The sequence below is a fragment of the Leucopleurus acutus genome, assembly GCF_964270905.1.
Source record: "Leucopleurus acutus genome assembly, chromosome: 18".
NCBI lineage: Eukaryota > Metazoa > Chordata > Mammalia > Artiodactyla > Delphinidae > Leucopleurus > Leucopleurus acutus.
The window spans coordinates 25,293,241-25,308,892 of NC_139160.1; the positions used below are offsets into that span (position 1 = coordinate 25,293,241).

At 36.4% G+C, this 15,652-nt stretch overlaps 1 protein-coding gene across 4 annotated transcripts in view; it reads left to right on the forward strand.

The window, feature by feature from the left end:
* The window catches only part of ELF1 (E74 like ETS transcription factor 1), a 105,570-nt gene that overhangs the window by 27,160 nt on the left and 62,758 nt on the right, over nt 1–15,652 (forward strand). Inside the window, exon 1 of one of the 4 annotated variants that reach the window (XM_082859224.1) lies at nt 574–1,772. The exons of the other annotated variants lie outside the window; for them this stretch is intronic. The gene's annotated coding sequence lies outside the window, so the exon portion shown is untranslated. Of the gene's footprint in view, nt 1–573; nt 1,773–15,652 lie in introns of those variants that run through there. 4 annotated transcript variants of the gene reach the window in all.

Consider the following 15,652-nt stretch of genomic DNA (forward strand, 5'->3'; position numbering starts at 1 on the left):
AGTGTTAGATGTTTTTTAAAAATCTTTCATTATCCACTCTGTCACTTGTTGGTTCGACATCATCCTTTCACTAGTCCCTCTTTCACCACTTATAACTTCTAATTCTGATTAGGTAAAAGATAATCAGATCGTTAGGCTTATTTGTGGATATTATCTAAGATAAATTTTAACTCTGGGAAACGACTTGGGGGATTTTCCAGTGAAAATTTCCCGTGACTGCTCAGAGGATCTTTTTCCTTGGTGTTTGGGTTCCAAGTAGTCATTCTGGATAAATGAGCTCTAAAGCAAGTTAAATATAACATTTGTCAGTAGAAGATGTGATGTATTTTTCTTTTTAGCATAATTTTTATTAATAATTTGTTAAATCGTGGAGATTATTTTAGTAAAAATATTAGTCAAGCAGTGTTCAGTGGCATGGATAAACAGGCACTTAATGGACAGAAAGTTAGTTTACAATCATTATGTTTTGTAGCAGTTTGTAAAGTTCCTGTCAGTGACAGCTTGTCCTCTCAGCTGTGCCTCTAGTAAGGCAGAATAATTACTTCCAAGTAATTAACTAAAGGAAGAAAACCTTGCTAAATCTTATTTACTTTTTGTAAAAGATAGGATGAAGCCTAGCTAGTGAGTTGCGCTTCTTCATTTCAAGTACTTTTGGAAGTACTTAATGCTTTTAAGCCATTCTGATCAATTTAAGCTCTTAGAGTAAATTAATAAATACTCACCCAGAGGACAGGGTAAGTAGCTGTAATAATTACCGTTTCCACTGCTTGGGCACATTGTCAGATGTACGATGACTTGGAGAGCAAACTGCACTGGCCATATGTTTTGTTGACACCCTGGGGCTCACCAGAGCTGTAACAGGGTGCTTTGCACACGGTTGGCTTCTATGTGTGGACAGTTTTGTTTGGAAGGTAAAGAAAACTGTGGCTATCACTTGGCAGTAGTAGAGTTATGAACAGTGATTGCATTGATAATTTGTTTCAAATAGAGTTTTGTGAAGCTTGCAATTCTATTTAAAATCATTTTGCTATATTGAACTTTAGTTCTTTCTAATCCCAAGTTTGCTTTTTTATTCTGAAAACCAGATTAGTAATTCGCACTTACTTTTCCATTGAACTTTGAATTTTCTAGTGGATTTTATCTGTTTAGCGAATGTATAAATCTGCATGTGGTATTACAGTGTGCTAGCTTTTCCAGATTACATAGCAATATACCCCTTTTATATAAGAGTTAATGAGTTGCCAGGTTAGACTCAGCAGGCCATTGTTACATTAAAAGCCAGAAAGTTTGCTGTCTCTCTTCCATTCCCTTCCCTACTTTTTTTTTCTTTCATAGTTTTATTTAGTTGCTATATTAAAATAACTTCTAAAAATTGAGATTTTTATTTTTTAAAACAACATAGAGGTTTTTCATTTTGCTTCCTTACAGGTTCTATCTCATTGTTAATTTTAAATTATGGTAATTAATCTGAGCTGAGTAATGGTTTAATCAAGGTAGACCTTGCTCCTTGGCTGTGCCTCTCTCCTTTTTCTACCCCTCTCCCCGTTTTCACCTGTGGATTCGCATGTCTGACCTAGCAGAGTAATTGGGTCCACGGCAACATGGGCGTGCCTCCCTTAGAAACACTCAGTCTCACATATGACTCATAAGCTGAAGCACAGACACCACTTCCCCAATCTACAGGAGCCATTTTAACAGCACAAAACTTGCCGGATTGCTTTTTACTTTCAAGCCCAAAGGACAGTATCTAAAGAGAACGAGAATATTTGAAGGTAACTTGTTAAGATTTTGCGTGTTTGCTTCTGGCTGTTTCCTGAGCCTGATAAACGGAGGGTGGTTCTTACCTGTCGAAGGACAGGGCTGAATGTGTTCTTTAACTCTCTGGAAAAAATGTGTGTAGTCAGTCACATGCCTGATTGAACTTCACTACTAGGGGGAAACAAAGCTTTCAAGTTTGGAAAGTTTTAGATCTTCTTGGTAAAGCATTTTTTATATTTTGTGTGATTTTTTTTCCCCCCATATGACTTGAGAATAAAGGAGATTTTTCTTACTTTCTTTTTCATACTACAAAGCAAACTAGGTCAAATTCCAATTTTTAAAAATGTAATTGTATTTGTGAGGGTACCCTGTAATTTACAATTAAGTAAACTATATTATTCACCTGTGATTTGGGTGTTAAGAAAGAAGTTCAAGAGCGAAGATTTTGTTTTGGCGTTTTAGTTAAGGGGAACTTTGGGACACCTCAGTCATAGGTGTTGCTCATTGACTGTAATGCCCTTTGTAATATCCTTTTTTCTTTCTTTAAAGTTAATGAAATTATACTAAACACTTAATTTTGAAAACTATATAAGTTTGAGTAAAATGAATGGTCATTTAGATAACAAGTTGAAGTGATGATTAAATAAAGAGGAAGAAAGGCTAGAATGATTCATTTACTATTAGAAAAAAATAATAAAGTTTTATAATTCACACTGGAAACTTATTCTGTGTAACAGCCTTAGAAGCATAGCTAGTTTCTGAGGAAACGTAGTATTTTGATTTGTGTAAAAAGAAAAAGTAAAGAGTATTAACCTTCTGTCTATACAACTATTCTTAAAATTTGCTTGTTTGGAGTAAAAAAAAAATACCTAGAAAAGGTTGCTTAGTTTTTTCCTGAAATATTTCTCATTATTGAAATTAGGAGATTCTGGTGTGCCTTGAAGTTCTAGGTGCTCTGAGAAGCTGGATGCAGCAGTATATTGCTTACGAAAGTTATTTGTGAAACTAAAATTTGAATGAAAGTAAAGTTTGAATATGCAGTGATTCCAAATACAGTTTTTAGAAATAAAATTTGCCAAGTCATTTATTATTGAATGTAATGATATTTAGCTAGTTCTTTGGGAATTCGCTGCTAATAAATTTCTGACTGCTTGAAGGCCTGTCAGATGAAAGTGAAGATTTCTAGGCCGTCAATTATTATTTCTTACTCTTTGAAAGGATTGTTCATATTATCAGATCTCAATTTGTGGTCTTATAAGACAGGCACAAGCAGACATTTTACCAGTTCAGCTCTGAGCCATTTGCTGTCATCTTTGTTTGCATATTGCTGGTTTAGTCAGCTTTTGAGTAAGCAGAGGTTGTATTTACTTCTAGTGTGCTCTGTGTGAAAAATCTAATGAAACTTTTTTGCCTTTCTTTCTCTCTTTTTTTCCTCCCTTCCTTCCTCCCTCCCTCCCTCCCTTCCTTTTCTTTCTTTCTTTTATTTTTTTTTGAGTTTTTAAAGGCCAGCGACCCACAGAGAAAAATCAAGGGGCACACAAAGAAGCAAATAATTAATATTTTATTTATTAAAGAGAAGTAGAAGAATTTAGTTTCTTAAAATGAAGACCTTGGTGCAATTCAAATAAAAATAAATACCAGTCATATATTTCAGTTTCTTATTATGTGGAGAAGACTGAGGTGGGGCTTCAGGGAGAAGGGAGGAAAAAAAAAGCATAGAAGCAAAGGAAGGCCAGTACGACTTATTAGGCAGTCCCCTTCCCATCCCACCCCTTTCCTTTTATAAGGTTGAATATGAGTTTAAAGTGAGTCATCAGAATTAAACTTAGAATTACCAATTTGAAGAACTTAGCGTTAAAAAAGACTGAAGATCATCCAACTGCCTCACTTTTATAGTTGAAGAAACAGTGGCTCAAAGAGGTCTTGTGACTTGCTCAGGGTTATGTAGTGCTTGATGGCAGGCCTTCCAGCCTGGAGCTGCTCCTGCTAGCCCACACCAACAAGTGATGCTTTGTTTGAAATGGTCTGTATTTCCTCAAGAGTAAATAAAGCCTTAATTAAGTTGCTTGGTGATCATTTTGGTGATAAGGTATGACCAAATGAATTAACTAATGATTTTGAAAATGTGTTCAAACTAAGTTTCCTTTTTCCTCAGAGAGAGGATGAGCCATTTGTTTAATTTCTACAACAGCTTTTTTTCACTACTATTAAAATTTTTTCATAGTTGAAGCATTGTGACATTGCATGTTTAAGATGGGCCTCAGGGAGATGGAAATACAAGGACTTGGGAATTTACGTTGAACTTCCAGATAGAAAGACAGGTTTATTTCCACTTTAATTTTACCTCATATTGTTTTGGGAGGGCATATACTGTTTAGTATGATACCTTGTTCTATTAAAGTGTGTGTGTTAAACTTTGCATATGTTTACAAAAATCTAGAGGTCTCTAAACTCTAAGGTAAGTACAATCTTGACTTTAACCTTCCCGTAATTAATAATCTCATTCCATTTGTTGTACCCTACTCCTCTTCTTTGAAAGTTTACTTTACATACCGGGCACTTGAGTCTTAGAATCTGGGGAATACAAAATCTTTGTCTATTCACTTTTTGATGTGTTTTTATTATGGTGGTTGAAATTTACTTCAGATCTGCCTTTCTTTAGATTTTTTAAATGCTTTGCATATGACTGTTGAATCTTTTAAGTTTCCAAGTCCCCTAACCTAATTCAGCGTCAGATCCTCCACAGTGTGGCCATCATTGTTCTAAGCAACGAACAGGGCACAGAAGGCTAGAAAACCTGGGCTCTCGTCTCACAAACTTAGATTCTTACTGGGAAAACGTAGGTGAAATAAGTAAAGAATGGAACCAAACCACTGAGTTGTTAAATTTCGGTTCAGACTGTTTGCCTAGAGGTGAAAGGTGACTGAGACTTAAAATAGGCAGAAAAGTCTATGAGTCTTTAGGAATTATGAGTATTGAAGAATGAATAGCATTTGTGTAGGTTAAGGAGAGTGTCTTCAATAAGAATAAGAATATAAGCTCTTAGAGAGCAGAGATGTTTTATTCTATTTCTTCACCTTTTTCAACCTTTGACAGAGTATCAAGCACAAGTGTATAGGCCGGTGTTATTTGCTGCATTAAACCCTTGGCTGCTCAGTTGGGCAGGTCCTGTTAAAGTTAGTGGTAGCAAATCTTTAAAGGGCATGTGGCCTTCAACTTAATCTCTGATGCCTGCACATTGCAACCAAAGAAGTAATTAACACCTGCCTGGTAGTATACTACCTTTAAAGTAGTCATTTTTGACCTTTGGTGTAACAGAGAATCACCTGGCTTCAACTTAGAGATTTTGGTTCCTTAGGCCCTGGGGTTTGACTTATCCATGTGCAATTTTAATAAGTACTCTAGATAACTGTGATGCACAGGCTGCCACACTTTCTTGGAGAGTTTGCAGGCTTAAGAGCTGTGAAGAGTGATTAATCAGTTACTTAACATTTTAATATCTGAATTTTTAAGGAACAGTGGTATTTTGAAGCCCACGGCCTGTAGTAAGTAAGAAAAGTCACTAGAACTTATTTAGCCTCGTCTCCCTACCCTAGTTATCCCTTTGTCTGTTCCAGTTTTTTGCTGTGGTATATTTTTCAACTTTGTGGCTCTCCCTGTTTCCTTTTCTCTAATTCTACTTCTTCTCCGCCGGCTCCCCATTCACTACCGGCTTGACCACAATATATAATTAAACTAATTATTTTTGTTTTTCAGGTATAATTAGCCTCTTCTTTATCTCTCAGCGAGCCATCACACTCTCTTCAATGTTAGTTTTTTTTTTTAGTTCCCTTTGGTGCTTCATGGTATCTCTCCATTCTGTTTTCCTTGGGTTAGAGCCAAAACAGCCCCTTCCTGATTTAGGGTAGCATTATAGTCTTTGAAAACCCTTCTCTCCTGGGAAATACACTATTAGTGTTTGTAATTGTTTGAGTCTGGCAGGGAGTAACTTTTTTTTTTACCGTTTGAGTTTCTTTGGACATTTAACTGCATAGTTGATTGCATATTTGTAGGCTTTGCATTACATTACGTCTCATCTAATGGGACATAGGTGTTCACAGACTTTCATAGAAATGGGAAGAAGAGTCCCATCAGTTGAATGGTCTGAATATAATTTTGCTACCATCAGTTGGCCAGAATATTTTGCTCCTTTGCTTAGGAGCTGCCTCATAGAAATGGTAGGAATTAAATTAGTAATATCATTGAGTCAACCTAAATGATTAGGGCAGTTTTCAACTGTCTGAGCAATCTTTCTCCCATTAGTAGAAGAGGAACTCCTAAAGAGCAAGTTATTTGTCACCTCTATCTTTGTGTCTTGTCAGACGATCTGTATACTAGAGTAAAAGTGGCTATTGAGCTATACTACAAATGTGTAGGCACCCCACCCTTTTTGAAAAAAATAACTCCTGGGCTGTTTGCTTTGTTGGTAGAGGTAAACTTCTCTTTTCACTTTCATTCTCTTACCCCTGTAGGAATTCAGAGCTCTTCTTTCATTTGTCTTTTAATGCTGAGTAGCAGGATATCAACTCTTTTTTATCTCCATATTTTGTAGCTTGAGATTGGTTGCCAGCATCAAAACAAACCAAAAAAAAAAGCACAACAGTAAACAATATGAATGCCTTCTGGAGTTTTTATGAAGATTGATTTAATAATTTTTATATTAAAAAGCTATCAAAATGATGCACATTGTTAAAAATCTAATAAAAAGCCTTTAGTGAAAAGCAGCCTCTCTACCCCTTCCCACTCTCAGTCCTGCTGCCTAAAGGCAACCACTTATACAAGTTTTTGGTTTTTTGATTTTTCAAACTTGAATTTTCTTGGATCTATCCTTTTCCAGTCTTCTACCCCACGGAATAGAAGTTCTTCAAGGTAGCAGGAACCAGTGTGACTTCACATGATATAAAGTCATGTAAAGTTCATTTTCTGTGTGATAGATGCTCAGTAATACAGTGGTCATTGTATTTGTGCAGAGTTGTATGGTACAGTTTTACAAATCTAAATTAAAGAAAATTGGTTATTTTCTGTGTTTTAGAAAACAGTCCTGTAAACAGTGAAACTAGAAAATTTTACAATTAAAACTATAAAACTGAGGTGTTGATTTAATAACTGTTAGTTTATATGCATCTTATTTTTTATACCAAAATACTAAATGGAAGCTGAGTATTGCAATGGAGCCATTCATTATCCTTTTTTCTTTAAAACTGAAATGTGCATGTGGGGGAATGTATAAAACATATACAGTTTAAATGTAATTACATAGTGTTTACCCATGTCACAACAGAAATAGAGCCTGTTTATTAAGATAGAAATCCCCCAGCGGGACTTTCCTGGTGGTCCAGTGGCTAAGACTCCCTGCTCCCAACGCAGCTGGCCCAGGTTTGATCCCTGGTCGGGGAACTAGATCCCTCAGGCCTCAACTAAAGATCCCGCGTGCGGCAATGAAGATCCCAAGTGCCACAACTAAGACCCAGCACAGCCAAATAAATAAACAAATATTTAAAAAGAAAGAAAGAAATCCCCCACTCTGCCCATGTCTGTTTCTCCTTAAAAATAACTATTATCCTGATTTTTGTGATAAGCTTTTCTTTATAGTTTTACCCCTTTGAACTTTATTTAAATGGATCACACCATATATATTCTATAGTGACTTGCTTCTTTAATTTAACTCTATTAGCTTTATCTTACTTAATTTTAATTGCAGAGTAGTATTACATTGTCTGTATCGGAATGTATTTATTCCTTCTTGTTGATGGCAGTAGATTATTTCCAGTTTGGGAACACTCTTGCACATAATTCTTGGAGCATACATGCAAGCATATGTGAAGAGTTTACAAAGAGTATGGAGAGAATGAATATTTAAGATACTTCAGAGTTTTTCATTATCTTTCCTAGGAACAGATGCCTGCTATTGATGCCTTCCTACCCATTCAGCATCTTACTATGATGTTTTGCCCTGGGGACTAAAATCTTCCAGGACCCTAAACAAATGGGCAGTTGATGCCTTTAGAGTAAGTTGCAAACATTAGTATATTTGACCACTAAACACTAAGCAGTTTAGCATGCCTGTCATTTATTAACTAGAGATTAATTAGTTCAAACATAATTTTGAATAAAAAACAAATTTTGATAGAATATTATAATCCCTATTATATACATAAAAACAATATTATTATTGATATGTATGAAGTAAAGGTATAAAAATATAGACAGTTGGGGCAACATCAATTTTAGAGTAGTCGGAGGAGATTGGTGAGGGATATACAGAAGGCTCTAACTATATTTGACTTTTTTATTCTTAAGAATCTGAAACAAATTATGGAAAAGTGTTAATGTAATGTGAAGCTGGGTGATGGGTATGTCAATGTATTCTTTCTTTGGTTGAACTATTTCACAGTAAATTGTGCTATATAAGGGGTAGTTTATTTTTGCCCCACATTTACATATAACTGAGAAATAATGTTTAATTTGTTGAGGAGTAGAAGTTGATTTTTTTAAAAAGTGAATAAACTCTACATCAGTTAAAAAAAAATCACCATTTCAGTGAAGGAGATTAGGTAGATTCAGAATTAAGTTATAATAGGACCGTGTATCTGCCCCACATAACTAACAAGATGGCTCTGGGCATACTTCTTTTTTTAATAAATTTATTTTATTTATTTTTATTTTTGGCTGCGTTGGCTCTTCATTGCTGCGCGCGGGCTTTTTCTAGTTATGGCGAGCGGGGGCTACTCTTCTCTGCGCAGACTTCTCATTGCGGTGGCTTCTCTTGTGGTGGAGCACGGGCTCTAGGCGCGCAGGCTCAGTAGTTGTGGCGCACAGGCTTAGTTGCTCCGCCGCATGTGGGATCTTCCCGGACCAGGGCTCAAGCCCATGTCCCCTGAATTGGCAGGCAGATTCTTAACCACTGTGCCACCAGGGAAGTCCTCTAGGCATACTTCTGATGAGTAAATGATAATTTCCAGTTGAGATCCATTGGAGCTATAGTTTGCTAGAAATAATTTAGTCTTTAGAATCAAGACACATTCAAATATTTTTCAAAAACACATTTTAGAACAAAGATTCATAAAATATAATTGATATAGTATTAACTGACACTGATAAACTTTTAAGTAGCTAATACCCCAAATCAGACTTTTACATCTAACCAGATTTATTACCATAATTAGTGTTTCATCTTGCTTCCTGATATGGGTGTCATCTTGTTTCCTTAAAATTCTTACTATAATGATAGTAATTCTTGCATCTTTAGTGACTTTTTTTGTTATAAACTTGATATGGAATCTTTATATAAGATTTCCAAAATTTAATAATGTAAATGTGGGAGTTGTTATAAAAAGGGAAACATAGATCTTAATCCAGTGTTTTGCTTTTGCAGTCATCTCTTGGCTCTCTTTTTTGAGCTCTTTTTCACAGTGTCCGTATAAGTAGTGGCAGGGACAAAGAGGAACAAATGAAAGTAGAAGTCATAGGATTTTATAGTTGGAAGGGTTCTTAAAAGTCATGCAATTCAGGGGGCTCCTGGATTTGTTATTATTATGTTCCTTTTCATCCTATATAATTCATTGATTTCATTCAACAATTATTTATTGTCTGTTAGGGAGAATTCTTGATGCTGGAGAGTACAGCAGACAGAGATTTTCTTATGGCAATTTAGAACATATCCGTGCTGATGGAACCAATGCCGTATTTTGTGTTTTTGGCCGCACTGTGTGGCATGTGGAATCTTGGTTTCCGGATCAGGGATTGAACCCGTGGCCCCTGCGTTTGACGTGCAGAGTCTTAACCACTGGACTGCCAGGGAAGCCCCCAGTGCTGTGTTGGTGGTGGTGTGTAGCCTGTACCTTTTAGGCAAGATAGAAAAGGTTAGACCCGCAAGCTTCTTGTTAAGATCTCTACACATGGCATTCCTAAGGTGGGCTATAGCCTTTGTTCTGCAGAAGGTCAGAACACTTTGTGAGAGGCATCACTGAAGATGGGCTACTTTTTGCATCTTAGATATTTCTGTTTGTTATAATTGAAGCCTAATAATCATGATTTATCTTTCTTTGGTAATAATATTTTTCTAAGCACTGAGTCCTAGCGAATGTTTAAAATTCCTTTCCAGGTAATCTTTGTGTTTATTTAGAATTTTATGTCTTAAAGAAGCTTGTTAAAGTATGCTGGAAGAATATATACAGTATTATACTATTTATATAAGGTTAAATATATACCACACAAAGCACACATATATTAAAGCATAAAGAAAAAGAACGTGAAGATTTTAGATTTAAATTAGAATAATCTGAATTAACGTTATATGTGTTTTAGTTTGAGAGACAGTTCATATTTAGAAACAGAAATTTATGTTGTTTATTCAGAACGTTTTATGGCATGAACTTTAAGCTGGGTGTTATATTTGATCCTTTCGTCTTTGGATCAGAGACAAATATGTGGGCTGTTATAGGATCATTTATAACCTGTTAGTCTTCCGAATAAACTGAAAGGAAGGTGTACTGTTCGTCTGCACTTGGAAGAATAGAACAGCTGCTCACCATTGTTCGCATATTTGATTGTTGAGAAGTGGTAGACGCCAGGTTCTCTGCAGATGTCCTGAGACTTTTCTGACCATTTTCGGGTGGTTCGACCCAAGCATCAGAGCCAGAGGCTGTGGGAAGGGAGCTAATGTGTAAGGAAATGGACAATTCCCTTAGGGTTCAGGGAGCATTTATTCCCTAGATACTGGGGACAGTTGAGGGTAATACATTTACAAGTAAGAGCAGAAATATACCAAAGATATGCTAGGAAGGCACTAGTAGCTCTTAACACTGTTGAAAAGAATGAACTAGATATTTTCATTGAAAAATACTGAATAAAAATGAAATTGTTTTCCAAGATACTCATTTAAGAAATGTTACTTGCGGGGCTTCCCTGGTGGCGCAGTGGTTGAGAGTCCGCCTGCCGATGCAGAGGACACGGGTTTGTGCCCGGGTCCGGGAAGATCCCACATGCCGCAGAGCGGCTGGGCCCGTGAGCCATGGCCGCTGAGCCTGCGCGTCCGGAGCCTGTGCTCCGCAACGGGAGGGGCCACAACAGTGAGAGGCCCGCGTACCACAAAAAAAAAAAAAAAAAAAAAAGAAATGTTACTTGCTTTAGGAACATGGTGCCATGTTTAAAGCTGATTATTACATGTATATTAAATTCTCTTTAGGAAAGAAAGACCATAAGATGAGCTTACTTGCAGTAAAATATTGAGTCATTGTGGACATTGACCTAGAGACAAATAGCACTATAGCCTGGTGAAATTGTAGTTGTGGTAACTTACAGCTTAGGTAAGAATTGACCAATGGAGAAGATGGCTGTATTGTGCCCAAGTTTTTATGGAATATGACGCATATGAGTGATGAATTGAGGTGATTCTTAGGAATTATTAGTTGGGGAGGCACCTAGGCATGATGAAAAGTGAGCATCTCTGTTTTAGCTGTAATTAATTGCAAGCTTGCTTAAAATGACTTAAAACAGTAATAAGTATTCACCTATTGGGAATGGAGTTCTATTTGCTTTGCGTATAGTTGGAGAACATATGTGAATAGATAATGTGAGCCATGTTTTGGATATACTGAGAAGAGAGCAAGGGAGTGGAGGTAGTTTGATTGGGGGGGAACACAAATTGTAATCAGGGAGAAGTGCTCACAAGAAGCCATGGTAAAAATGACCAGAGATCAAAGAGGCAAGGTGTCTGTCCTGCTGTTTTGAGTCAGTTGTTCAAAGTGGTTTTTTGTTTTGTTTTTGGTGGTAGTTATCTTTTTTGAGAGGTAAAGGCAGGGTGGGGAGAGCGTCTTCTGTCTAGGTGGTCACATGTTATTTACCTAACCAGTTGGGTAAAATAGTTTGGGGGCTGTCCTGTTGTTCAGAGACTTGATTTTTTTACTCACTCATTGTGGTTTTCAAGTCTTAATTTGTAAGGTACTTACTCCTAAGAATACTTCTTAAGAAATCTATTAATAACGAGTCTTCATGTTTGTAATGAACTTAGATCCCAACCTCAGAATACCTTTTTAATTGTTCTGTTTTCATAAACACTCTTTACCAATTCTATCTTATACTTCTGACACCAAGCTTTGATACCTTTTCACATAAACTATTGGACTATTTATAAAACAAGACATAAAGATGTAGCAGAGAAGGCAGGAAATACTTGACGTTTGTATGCCATATCTTGTTCTCTGCTTCCTGTCAGTTAAACCACGATGAGAGGAACAGAGACACAGATGTACAATTGCTGCTCTAATTTCCCATTCGGGAGACCAGTTAGGTATAAAGCTTGTTTCATTAAACTTTTGTCACTTGTTGATTCTAGGCATGTTGTAGTCTTGTTTTGTGTTATATGGGTTGTATGGATGACAATTAGATGTTTGATATAGAAAATATAAAATGTGTTTACTTTTGTGAAATTTTTATAGGTCATAAAAGACTGGAATTCAAATTTGTATCTATGGTATACATGCAATATGAAATGATAAGCTAGTATGTTGGTTTCAAAATTTTGACAAGCATTAATTTATTTTTGTATTTTGGTTTATCAGTATTTTTTAAAACTTTTAGAGCACTTTATGGTTTACAAAGGAAAGTCTTACTAGGTACAACTTTAAGATGATGAAAGGAAGGCCACAGAGGTTGACCTATCCAAGAAAATAAAGTTAGTAAATGGCAGGACTAGGATTTGGATGCAGGTCTTCTGATGCTAAATCTTGTGTCCTTTTAGGAAAAGGTTTGTTTTCATTAAATTACTATTTTACCTATTATTCAGTGATTTAACCTTTTAGGTTTTCCTTAGCTTCTTCTATCTGCAATGTCCCCCCAGCAAATAATTACTGAATATTATGGGAGAATAAGCTTTGTAGCCACTTCTGCTACATCTTTTGTCTTAGCTGATAGACTGATTGCCCGTAGTGTCATAGTGTTTCTTTCCTGTCCTTCTCCCTTACTCACTGGTGTCTGGCAGATAGGTCCCTAATGAGCACTTGTGAAATAAATAAAAGAATGTAGATAGTACTGATATGATTTCTGAAGGCCACCTAGTATATAGGAAAAGATAATACAGGGGGAATTTTCTCTTCTTCCTTGAAGTGTTTATATTTGTGAAGGGAATGCTTTAAAAAAATTCCAACAAACTTTTTTGGTTGTTGTTAAATTTCAATTAACTCAAAGTCAAATTAAAAATTAAAGTGAAATAGAGGCCCTGAGGTTTGCCTGGAAGAAGTCAGCCATTGGATTTAGCTGTATCTATTTTCACCTCAAATTTTCCCTTCGCCTCTCCTTATGTGCCTACAGATGGTCTGAAAGGTAAGAAATTCTCCCACAACTCTTACTGTCCACTTCGAGTGGGAGAGGTCACATTTTCTATGTCTAGTTGCCAGGGATCAAGAGGTACCTGGAAGTTAGACATGGGAGGAGAGGGGCAGAGTTTCTTCTGTTCATGAGTTGTAAGATAACTGTATTGCGTGATAGTCTCACATTTTTAAAGCAGAATATTTTGAGGGGGGAACATCAAGATCACCAGATTAGAAGCCCTTCAAAGGCAGAAGTTTTGGTCTGTTTTGTTCTGTGCTGTATTCCTGCCACCTAGAATAGAGTCTAACATGTTGTAGGTACTCAGTGGAGTGTATGAATAGATGAATGAGCAGGAGCTGAAGTCAGACGTGCTCAAACTCTCTCTGAACATCTTGAGTATTCCTTTGACAAATAGTTACCATGGGCCGTCTGTGTAAGCTGTGGGAGTATGGTGGTGACCATGACAAAGTCCTTTTGCCCTTATTTGGTTGGCTTTGTCAATGCATGGTTATTACTGATATGAAGATTAAATGACAGATATAGCAACATACTGTAGCATAAGGCCTGGCACATGTAAATAGTAGCTATTATTTTCTTCTTATTTATTTCTAATTTGTTATCTCTTTCTTAAATTCCTTGAGGATAAGTATCATGGTTTTTTCGTATCTGTGCAAAAACATCAGTGGTTGTAGAGATGTTTAAGAATTACGTAAAGTAGTATATATGTCTTGCTTTATAAATTGTAAAAGCACTTATTAGACACTAAGATATTACCAACAAATGATCACGTAAATGGACCTTATTGTGCTGTTGTACAATTTCTGGATGTGTCTTCATGCTAAAGTATTTTTAAAAATCTAGTAAGTGCCTGTTATATCTACTAAAGCAACTTTGAATTCTTGAACTTCCAAAGAGTAAGGCAAAGCCATAAAGCAGAAAATACTTCTAACAAAGAGCAAGTTTAATGCAGCTAGACATTCTTACAGGAGTATCTCTCTTTTAAACATCACCCTGGAAGGAAGTAGATTCCTTGAAAGTTGGTGATAGAAGTCTCTATTAAGTGACTAAGAAACTTTCATCTGTCATGGGTATCATATCCTTCTTCACTAACTGAATCAGCATCATCTTTTCAAAATACTTAATACTAAATGGCAATATACAATCATCCATAGATGCAGTGAGTTCATAGATTTCAAAGTTTCACTGGTATCCAAATGGATGTAGGACAATTTTGATGTTCAATTGAAGAACTTGTAAGAAAGGTTATATCGTAATAAGTCATATCTTTTTGAAAATTTTATTTTCCTATTTCTCCCTTCTTCCAATCCTTAGGCAGAGAACAAAAAGTTGAAGTAAACTAGTGATTTTTGTTTGTTTTGAATAACTTCCCCACACCCTGGGTAGTTTAAAAATCATTGTTGAGAATCTCTATTACAAGTAATTAATGAAGAATTTAAGGAGGACAGTATACACATCAGTGGCTAGAAGTTATCAGTGTAGCAGTCAAGCTATGGAATGTTTGTTTAAACTGTCCTCATCATTTTTAGATGGTAGTTACCAGATCCCACTTGCACTGGGCTTTGTAATCTTGGGACCACACTCTGTTGTTGCAACCGGATATGAAAACCTCCAGGAACTTTGCACTTCTTCTTTCCAAATCAAGCCTAAATTCCACTGCCTGACTTTCAAGACCCTCCATAATTGGTTTTGCTTTGCTTATTTAACCACATTTTCTACTATTTCCCATTGTCAACTCTTAGCTCTGGTCAGGCTGTTAACTATCTCCAAACTTACTTTGGTAGGTTTTGATTCTCTTTATTCTTCTGTGTCTCAGCCTTCTCTCTGTCTCTGTCTCTGTCTCTGTCTCTGTCTCTCTCTCTCACACACACACACACACACACACGCATGCACATATGTACACATGTATGCACATACAAGCAAACATGCACATACACACACTTTCCCTTTCCCTGTGGTCTCTCCACATCCTATGTCACTTTAAGGTTGAGTTTAAGTCCTTTATTGTCTAAAGTGTTCCCTTGATCCATTTGACCGTCCCCTTTTCTGAAATGCTACAGTATTGATCAGCTTTATTAGCGTTTAATTAAATGCTAACTTTTGGTGTTCAGTTGTTTTCTCTCTTGGTCTTGTTTCCTGAACTAGATTGTGAGCTTCACAGGAACAAGCCCATGCAGTATCTCTTTGTCTTTCCCACAGTGCTGAGCTAAGGGGAAGTTCACTAAATATTCACCAATTTTTTTTTTACCACCAAGTCAATCAGTAGACCATGGTTGCTTCTGAAAATGGATGTTGTGGAAGGCCTAAAAATTGAACTGTTCTGTATTATAAATCTTTTTTTTTTTTTTTTTTTTTGCCACACCATGCGGCCTGTGGGATCTTAGTTCCCCGACCAGGGATCAAACCCGTGCCCTCGGCAGTGAAAGCGTGGAGTCCTAACCACTGGACTGCCAGGGAATTCCCTGTATTATAAATCTTTATATTACTTGTGAATGATATTTAAAGTTTGCTTCAACTTAAGATATGT